We start from the raw sequence: 11,050 nt of genomic DNA on the forward strand, positions 1-11,050 counted from the left end.
AGGACACACCTGCTCCACTTGGACACACTTGCTTCCACTTGGACACACCTGCTTACACTTGGACACACCTGCTTCAACTTGGACACACTTGCTTCCACTTGGACACACCTGCTTCCACTTGGACACACTTGCTTCCACTTGGACACACTTGCTTCCACTTGGACATACCTTCTTCCACTTGGACACACTTGCTTCCACTTGGACACACTTGCTTCCACTTGGACACACCTGCTTACACTTGGACACACCTGCTTCAACTTGGACACACCTGCTTCCACTTGGACACACCTGCTTCCACTTGGACACACTTGCTTCCACTTGGACACACCTGCTTCCACTTGGACACACCTGCTTCCACTTGGACACACTTGCTTCCACTTGGACACACCTGCTTCCACTTGGACACACCTGCTTCCACTTGGACACACTTGCTTCCACTTGTACACACCTGCTTCCACTTGGACACACCTGCTTCCACTTGGACACACCTGCTTCCACTTGGACACACCTGCTTCCACTTGGACACACCTGCTTCCACTTGGACACACCTGCTTCCACTTGGACACACTTGCTTCCACACAGAGGACATCATAGTACATCCTTGTACTTCCTAGTCCTCTCCCAGGCGCAGGATGGATGATGAAGAGGCTGGCTGCTTTAATTAGGATGCACCATTCTAGGTCACACACTGATATGAATATATATATATATTTGTACGTGTCCCTAGCTTGGGCCCGGTACTCACTGCCAGTCCACTGTCGCACCTCACAGCCTTCTCTACTAGAGTACGTTATTACTGTCGCACCTCACAGCCTTCTCTACTAGAGTACGTTATTACTGTCGCACCTCACAGCCTTCTCTACTAGAGTACGCTACTACTGTCGCACCGCACAGCCTTCTCTACTAGAGTACGTTATTACTGTCGCACCTCACAGCCTTCTCTACTAGAGTACGTTATTGCTGTCGCACCTCATAGCCTTCTGTCCTCTAGCGCACAGTTACTGTGGCAATTTACACACGGTAAGTATCCTTGAAAAACAGTTCTTGTAAAACATTATCTTAGTTTAGCTCTCACAGAAAAACAGTTGTTTGGATATGTTGGAATGAGCTAGATGAGACGAGACAGACTAGCCTAAGTCATGACACATCTGACTTAATTAATGTTTGCATGTCTCGCCTTTGATGTCTGATTCACGTGGAAATTGGAACATTCTTAATGTCATGTATCTCAGCTGGTAACTTCATGACAACTGTGAGTGGTGGATTAATGATTCAGAGAACTGACAAGCTGATAAATTACACACATGTGCAAGACTTAGGTATCTTTATTTTGGAAACGTTTCGCCATGGAATGGCTTCATCAGTCCAATGCAAAGAAGAATGGTGAAGATCAGAAGAAGTTTGAGGTAATCAGTCCCTCAACCTGGATTCAATTTAATTAGTCCATCAATCTTTTCAAAACTGGACTAATTAAGTCGACTCCAGGCTGAGGGACTGTACCTCAAACTCCTTCTGATCTTCACCATTATTTTTTGCATTGGACTGATGAAGCCGCTGTGTGGCGAAACGTTTCCACAATAAAGATACCTAAGTGTTGCACATGTGTCTAATGTATCAACTGCGAGTTGTCTTTCGTGTCTGTACCACCGTCACCACAAGCAGTCTTATAACTTCAACAGTCACAAGCAGTCTTATAACTTCAACAGTCACAAGCAGTCTTTATAACTTCAACAGTCACAAGCAGTCTTATAACTTCAACAGTAACAAGCAGTCTTTATAACTTCAACAGTCACAAGCAGTCTTTATAACTTCAACAGTCACAAGCAGTCTTATAACTTCAACAGTAACAAGCAGTCTTTATAACTTCAACAGTCACAAGCAGTCTTTATAACTTCAACAGTCACAAGCAGTCTTTATAACTTCAACAGTCACAAGCAGTCTTTATAACTTCAACAGTCACAAGCAGTCTTTATAACTTCAACAGTCACAAGCAGTCTTTATAACTTCAACAGTCACAAGCAGTCTTTATAACTTCAACAGTCACAAGCAGTCTTTATAACTTCAACAGTAACAAGCAGTCTTATAACTTCAACAGTAACAAGCAGTCTTTATAACTTCAACAGTCACAAGCAGTCTCTGACAACTATAACAAGTTACAACCCGCAACTCAACCAGAAACATCTGCAGTCTCAGGCAGTTTATGTGCAAATATCTGCAGTCTTAGGCAGTTTATGTGCAAATATCTGCAGTCTTAGGCAGTTTATGTGGAAATATCTGCAGTCTCAGGCAGTTTATGTGCAAATATCTGCAGTCTTAGGCAGTTTATGTGCAAATATCTGCAGTCTTAGGCAGTTTATGTGGAAATATCTGCAGTCTCAGGCAGTTTATGTGCAAATATCTGCAGTCTTAGGCAGTTTATGTGGAAATATCTGCAGTCTTAGGCAGTTTATGTGGAAATATCTGCAGTCTCAGGCAGTTTATGTGCAAATATCTGCAGTCTTAGGCAGTTTATGTGCAAATATCTGCAGTCTTAGGCAGTTTATGTGGAAATATCTGCAGTCTCAGGCAGTTTATGTGCAAATATCTGCAGTCTTAGGCAGTTTATGTGCAAATATCTGCATTCTCAGGCAGTTTATGTGCAAATATCTGCAGTCTTAGGCAGTTTATGTGCAAATATCTGCAGTCTCAGGCAGTTTATGTGCAAATATCTGCAGTCTCAGGCAGTTTATGTGCAAATATCTGCAGTCTTAGGCAGTTTATGTGCAAATATCTGCAGTCTCAGGCAGTTTAAGTGCAAATATCTGCAGTTTCAGGCAGTTTATGTACAAATATCTGCAGTCTCAGGCAGTTTATGTGCAAATATCTGCAGTCTCAGGCAGTTTATGTACAAATATCTGCAGTCTCAGGCAGTTTATGTACAAATATCTGCAATCTCAGGCAGTTTATGTACAAATATCTGCAGTCTCAGGCAGTTTATGTACAAATATCTGCAATCTCAGGCAGTTTATGTACAAATATCTGCAATCTCAGGCAGTTTATGTACAAATATCTGCTGTCTCAGGCAGTTTATGTACAAATATCTGCAGTCTCAGGCAGTTTATGTACAAATATCTGCAATCTCAGGCAGTTTATGTACAAATATCTGCAGTCTCAGGCAGTTTATGTACAAATATCTGCAATCTCAGGCAGTTTATGTACAAATATCTGCAATCTCAGGCAGTTTATGTACAAATATCTGCTGTCTCAGGCAGTTTATGTACAAATATCTGCAGTCTCAGGCAGTTTATGTACAAATATCTGCAGTCTAGCTGTATCTGGAGATTTTAAAAAGCGGTTTCTAAAGACTTTATCGGTTTTTGGAGACTTTAACTCAACAAAAAATAAGCTTTATTACTGTTAAACCTTCGTGGCATCACCCGATCAATACTAAACAGAAGTGTTAGCAAAAAATGAAGCTTTGTGGAATGCATGACGGTGCATCGTTGATCATCATATTGACAGTGAAAAAAATAAAGGAATTCGTTACTTACGATAAACTTAAAAGAAACCCTGACATTAGTTATTCGTCCAACTTGATTTTTTTATACCAAGTAAGGAAAGAAAGTAGTTTGCTATGATTCAGAGTTATTCTGACTATTACAAACAATTTCTTTCACTCTCTGTTTATAGTCAAAGTTTTCATTATTCTTGAGAACAGGTTCGAGGGTCTTAAGTATGAAAATAAAAATAACTTAGCCATTGGTTGTGCATATTCTTTATAAATTGTTGCTGCAGTGAGAGTTAAAAAAATCTGAGTTATATGCAGACCAAATTAACCAAGGCAAAAGTTATTATATTGCGTGAAGATATATTCCTGAACGATATATTACGTGAAGATATATTCCTGAACGATATATTACGTGAAGATATATTCCTGAACGATATATTGCGTGAAGATATACTCTCTAACTTTGTATCACGTGAAGATACACTTGGAACGATCTATTAGGTTAAGTTGGCACAAACTCTCTGAGTGTAGAACCACTAAACTATCTGCTAGTGAAGTCCAACACAAAGATAGTTGATTTAGTGAACATATATACATGGAACGAACTTTTAAATGAAATTTCAGTACCACATCGAACGATCTGTGTACTGAAGATATTAACAAGGATCGATCTATTAAGTGATGACATACTCAGGGATCGATCTATTAAGTGATGACATACTCAGGGATCGATCTATTAAGTGATGACATACTCAGGGAACGATCTATTAAGTGATGACATACTCAGGGAACGATCTATTAAATGATGAAGCTATACACATTGCACTTCATAGTTCAGAGGTAGCAGGTTCGGCTCACACCGATGGATCCGGGTTTACTCCAGGGAGGGTGAGATGTGAGTTTCTCGTTAAGGAGACAGCCACACTGCATGGCTTCCTTAGGTTATCCTGAGTTACTAACCCTCCGAGTTAATAATTCAAATTAAGTCTTCTCAGCCTCTTACAAGAAGGAACACACGTGAGAAGACTGCTTGAGAGAGAGAGAGAGAGAGAGAGAGACAGAGAGAGAGAGAGAGAGAGCTATGAACTCATTCCACCTCTAAATCAACAGGATGGGACGACCTCTACTAGTAGTCAAGAGAAAGCGAACCTCTTTGCCGAACACTTTGCTACCAAAATGCATGTTCCTGATCCAGCAATGCAAAAGAACCTCTTCGGCTAGCTGCAGGAATTGTGTCAAAACTGTCAATGGTGACAAAAAGGCAGGAAGAGGTGTATTTTCTTCTTAAAATCGCTTGACCAAGACTGTGGGCCCAGACAAGTTGAGCCCAAGATTGCTGAGATGTGCAGACCAGCTAGCAGAACCTCTAGCTCACATCTTTCAGCACTGCCTAGCACAGTGTAGATGGCTTTCTCTGTGCGAAAAGGAAAATGTAGTCTCTGTTCACAAAAAGAAGAGCAGAGCAAAAATCAGCAATTACTGGCTAGATCCTTGAGACAATAATCTCAAGACAGAGTTTTTTTAACTACCACTCACTACTTTGTGACCGTTAATATGGCTTCAGGAAAGGTTACTCTGCTGCTGATCTGTTGCTAAAACTCTCCACTAAGTGGCACCAGTCACTGGATGAATCCAAAGTCAGCTGTGTGGTAGCACTGGACATTGCTGGTGTTTCGACCGAGTATGGCACCAGGGCCTCTTGGCAAAACTGCAAGCTCTGGAAATTGCAGGCTCTACGCTACGTCTCCTCAGTGATTACCTTCATGGTATATCTCATGTGCGACTGCTTGACGGAGTAGAGAACAGAGCAAGACGTCTTATCTCTCGCCTGGACCCATCATGCATAGATCTGTCATTTCAGCAGAGCCTTCAACACAGGAGAAATGTAGGGTGGCCTTACTGTTATGTACGAGGCCAACATTATCAAAGTACCACATTTGGCTCCCCTTCGAGGACAGCGAGAAGCAAGCTTCTGTACCACAAGACGGCTAGAAAGCAGCAACTTCACTCTTGCTGTACCCTTCTCCAGAACATCACTTCATCTGAGATCATTTATCCCCAGGCTGACTCGAGTCTGGAACATGTACATACAGCATTATGATGTCAACGAGAAAAAGTCAGTTGAACAAATGAAAATGCTGGCTCACAGATGGCTTCAACGTCATCCTGTTCCGTACTTGTATGTCTCATAACAATCAAAATGCTTTCAAATGAGCTGATGTAGGAAACAGCTCTTAGCTTGTCAATAAAGTTAGGAATCCTTAACCTAACCTTGTCAAACGTTGTGTAAAACAACATAAGAAATAAGGAACACTACAACAGACCTACTGACCCATGCGGAGCAGGTCCATGTGTTCCCCCGATTAGCCCAGTGACCCACCCAGTCTGGTCAGGTCATATTCACTTAAGGAAGGAGCACGGCACCAGACCCAGCAGCACAAGCTAGTCAGGTCCAACTCACACTCACCCACACCAACTCATGTATTTATCTAACCTATTTTTAAAACTACACAACGTTTTAGAATCAATAACTGTACTCGGGAGTCCTGTCGTGGCTGGAAATTTTCAGCACGCTATTTACATCCCCTTTATTTATTCCTGTTTTCCATTAATACACCTCGATCATATCCCCCCTAATTCTATGCCTTTCTAGAGAGTGCAGATTCAGGGCCCTCAGTCTATCCTCATAGGGAAAATTTCTGATACATGTTATCATCTTTGTCATCCTCCTCTGTACATTTTCCAGTGCATTTATATCCATTCTGTAATACGGTGACCAGAACTGAGCAGCATAGTCTAAATGAGGCCTAACCAAGGATATACAGAGTTGAAGAACAGCCTGAGGACTTCTATTATTTATACTTCTAGATATGAAGCCAAGAATTCTGTTAGCTTTATTGCGAACATTAATGCACTGTTGTCTTGGTTTCAGATTACTGCTAACCAGAACTCCTAAATCCTTTTCGCAATCAGTAGTATTAAGATCTACAATATTTAGTTTATATGTGGCATGGTTATTTTCCCGTCCAACATTTAGAACTTTGCATTTGTCTATATTAAACTGCATCTGCCACTTCTCCGACCATTGCATCAGTCTATTCAAATCATCCTGGAGTGCTCTAGTGTTCTCATTAGAATGAATTGGACGGCCTATTTTGATGTCATCAGCAAATTTGCTTATGTCTCTATTTATTCCCTCATCTATGTCGTTTATGTAAATTGTGAACAACAATGGGCCCAACACTGACCCCTGAGGAGCACCGCTTGTGACGTGTCCCCATTCTGATTTCTTCCCATTTATGCAAACTCTCTGCTGCCTATTTGTCAGGCATGCCTCTACCCAGGAAAAAAAATTCTCCTATTCCGTGTGCCTTAAGTTTCCTCAATAGCCTCTGACGTGGAACTCTATCGAAAGCCTTACTGAAGTCCATATACACAATATCATATTCATTACCATGATCTACCTCCTCAAACACTTTAGTGAAAAATGTTAGTAAATTCGTATGGAATCAATAATTGCTTCTGCAATTATTGATTCCATAAATTTTCTCACTATGGAGGTGTGATGAATGGTTTGAAAAACCGACAAGTTGAAGATTGAGACGCTTATGCAACATACGGGAATCTTTATTCAGGAAACGTTTCGCCACACAGTGGCTTCATCAGTCCAATACAAAGTAGAAAGGAGTAAGGAGAGGAGGAGTTTGAGGTAATCAGTCCCTCAGCCTGGAGTCGATGTGTTCAGTCCATCAATCTTGTAGAATGTACAGCATAGGGCCGTAGACGTGGCTTATATACTGTAGTGAGGTGAGGTGAAGGAGGAGGAGGTGGGGTCATAGTGGTACCATCCACTAGTCGAAGTAGGTCTTCGTCCAAAGGTTGGACAAGTGTTGAAGAATTCTTAGTAACAAGATCCCATGATGTTGCAGTGTCTGACAGTTGTGGTGAATGGTTTGAAAAACCACCTACCTTGTCACCTGCCTTGTAAATAGGTATTACATTTGCCATTTTCCACTTATCAGGCACTATGACAGTTTGTAGTGATATGTTGAAAAGATTAGCCAAAGGTATGCTAAGTTCCTCTTTACATTCCTTTAACACCCTTGCAAACAGTTCATCAGGGCCTGGGGATTTGTTAGGTTTTAGTTTCTCTATTTGTCTGAGGACCATGTCACTAGTTACCGCAATCGTGCATAGTTTATTATCGTCCTGTTCTACATAATCTATTATTTCAGGAATATCGCTAGTATTTTCCTGGGTGAAAACTGAGAGGCAGTAGGTATTGAGAATTTAACACATATCCTTATCACTGTCAGTGATCTGACCAGAGTTACTCTTAAGTGGGCCAATCTTGTCTCTAATCTTACTTCTGTATACCTGAAAGAACCCTTTTGGGTTAGTCTTTGAATCCCTTGCGACCTTAGCCTCATAATTCTTGTTTGCTTTTCTTATTCCTTTCTTTATTTCTCTCTTTAATTGAATATATTGATTTCTTAACTGCCCATCTCCTCTTTTGATACGCCTATATATGCCTCTCTTTTGACCAATGAGATGTTTTTATCTATTGTTCTTCCATTTGGGATCATTTTTGTTAGATCTAATTTCCCTACCCGGAACAAAAGTTGTCTGGGCAGCTAGAACTATGCTCTGAAAAACGTTATATTGGCAACCAAGATCACCTACATGACCCATAGTCAGGACATCCCAATTTAGCCCACCCAGGTAATTTTTCAGTCCCATGAAGTCGGCCAAGCGAAAATCTGGGACAGAGATTTGATTACAGTTATCTGGGTAATTCCATGATATATTGAAACTAAGTGATTTTTGATCACTTTCCCCAAGCTCATCATTAACCTCAAGATTATTAAGTAGTACCTCTTTTCTGGCAAGAACCAAGTCAAGCAGATTGTTTCCTCTAGTTGGTTCTGTCACAACCTGTTCTAGAAAGCAATCCTGAACCGTATCAAGAAAGTCACTAGACTCAAGATTTCCTGTCATATTGTTCCAATTAATTTGTCTGAAGTTAAAATCTCCCATTATCACAACATTTTCATATCTAGATGCCTTATGAATTTCGTCCCATAACAGCTTACTGTACTCCCTATCAAGGTTTGGGGGCCTATAAATCACACCCAAAATTAATTTGTCACGACCTTCGAGAAACTGTAGCCAGATTCTGTGTTTGATGTTTCTAATCTTATAACATGTCTAAGACAACAATTTAAATCTTCGCTGATGTACATCGCCACTCCACCACCCTTCCTGTTGACCCTATCAGTGTAGAATAGTTTATAACTCTGTATGTTGCATTCAGAAGGCATTTCTCCATCTTTCAGGTTGAACCAGGTCTCTGTTATACCAATAATATCTATATTACCTACACTTGCAAGTAATCTTAGCTCATCTGTCTTATTTCTTAGACTCCTACTATTTGTATAGTAAACCTTAAGGGAGCTAGTCACTCGCTGCCCTCTACTATCTCTCTTTGTTTGTTGATCAATTGATTTACCATTACTAGCAATTTTATTTTGAATATTGTCTTTTAAACATATCCCTGAGGTATCCCGGTAATAACTACTGCTTTTAACCCTAATACTGCAGCCTGAGATTGGGAAGGACCTACTTCCACTGGGGAATCCCGCCCACCAGTGAATTTGCCCTCGTCTGCTTCACCTGACGTTACTTTATAAGCGCCAGGATTCTTTCTTCTGCTTCAGAATCTCCAAGCCTATGGTGCTGTTCGCACCTACTCCTAGGTTGAGGGACTGATTACCTCATCTTCTGTACATAGTTCTACTGTCTTCAAGTTATGTCCTGGAATTTGTATTGATAAAGCCACTGGATGGCGAAACGTCTACAATAAAGATACCCAGATGTTGCACATGTGTCTTACTCTCATCTTGTCGGTATTATATACCTTTCGTACACAGTGTCCTTAACATGTTGGTGCATGAGGATTTCCAGCACCACGTCCAACATCCTGGCTCTCCATGTTTCGGGACCCCCATGTGGCTCCAGGTTTTCCCAGTCAATCTCCCTGTGGTTGAAATCCCCCATAACCAGCAACTTTGCTCTGCTGGAGTGAGCTCTTCTTGCCACCTCAGCAAGTGTGTCCACCATTGCTCTGTTGCTCTCTTCATATTCCTTTCTTGGCCTCCTACAGTTCTGTGGTGGATTATACATCACTGCAATGACCACTTTGTGTTCCCCAGACTGAAGTGTACCTGCTATGTAGTCTCTTTCTCCCGTCTCATCTATTCCTTCCATTTTCTCGAATTTCCATCTGTTTTTTGCGAGCAGAGCAACCCCACCTCCCCCCCCCTGCCCCTTCTATCTTTCCTCATGATCTGGTATCCTGGTGGGAAGATTGCATCTGTTATTGTCTCCATGAGTTTTGTTTCTGTAACTGCTATAATGTCTGGGGACTTCTCATTGATTCTTTCTTGCCATTCCTCATGTTTATTCGTTAATCCATCTGCATTTGTGTATCAAACCTTCAACTTCTGTTCTAATACTGTAACTGTGGTGCGGGGGGTGGAAACAGAGGGATCGGTGTGTGATGGTTGGTTTGGATTGTTCAGTTGCCTTGGGGGTGTCGTGGCTGGACTCCTTCTGCAGGTGTTTCTGGGGGGTGCGCTTGTCCTTCCATTTGATCCTGGGTTATTCTGCTCTCCTTTTTCATTTCCTCCCATTTCTCCTTTCGTTTTTGAACTCTCTCTTTCATTGTCTTCCTTTCGTCCTGTGTTCTGTCTCGATCGAGGTACACACTCCGGCACTCCTGCTTGCCTCTCAGCCGTGCTTTCTCCTGCAGGATCATGGTTCGGGTTGATTCTGCCTTGAAAATTACTTTGAGAGGCCGATTCCCTTTCTTTGTGAACCACCCAATTCTCTGAAAATTTGCCACCTGGGTCATGTCCCCCTCGCCTATCACCTTCATGATATCTTCAATTACTTTTTTCTCCTCCTGCTTTCTTTCATCATAAGTTTCCCCTTTAGCTTCGTCTAGCCCATAGACAAACACGGATCTTTCCCTTTCCACCTCCCACTGTGACTCCCATTGCATCCTCTGATGTGTTTTAGTTCCTTCCCGTGGAGTGTTCCTTCCTTCAGTCCCTTCCCTAGTTATGGCCCCTATGCTTCTTGGTTTATCCTTCCTGCTCACCTGCTCCTGGCCCCCACAGGTATCTGGTAAGGTCCTTGCACATGTCCTAGTTCCTTCAATGTCTTCCAACCTCTCATTCTGTCCTAGTGTGCTCCCTGTCTTTGTTTTGGCCCCATGTGGGTTTGACAGGACCTCTGCATACAGTTTAGTTTCCATGCTTCCTTCAGACCTGTTGTCTGTGTTTGATGTAGCCATTGCCGATGCTACTTCTGTAATATCTTTGTCTCTGTGCTGTTTCAGATGTCTCAGCTCCTCTTCTAATCTCTCTATCTTGATTTCTGCTGCTGTGGCCTGTTGCTTCCACCTTCTGCATTCTGCTGCTAACCTCTCTTCCATCTTCCTTTCCAGCTCATCTAGTCTCCTTCCCCAGTCTTCCTCCCTTTTTTTGAGCTCTACCTCCC

The 11,050-nt window shown here is 41.9% G+C and overlaps 1 protein-coding gene across 1 annotated transcript in view; it reads left to right on the forward strand.

Moving 5' to 3' along the window:
* The first annotated feature begins 730 nt into the window (after window positions 1-730).
* LOC138853919 (uncharacterized) overlaps window positions 731-11,050 on the forward strand; it is a 101,982-nt gene continuing 91,662 nt past the window's right edge. Inside the window, exon 1 of the mRNA XM_070093636.1 lies at window positions 731-1,020. The gene's annotated coding sequence lies outside the window, so the exon portion shown is untranslated. The remainder of the gene's footprint in view (window positions 1,021-11,050) is intronic.

This window comes from Cherax quadricarinatus, chromosome 3 (assembly GCF_038502225.1).
Source record: "Cherax quadricarinatus isolate ZL_2023a chromosome 3, ASM3850222v1, whole genome shotgun sequence".
Lineage (NCBI taxonomy): Eukaryota > Metazoa > Arthropoda > Malacostraca > Decapoda > Parastacidae > Cherax > Cherax quadricarinatus.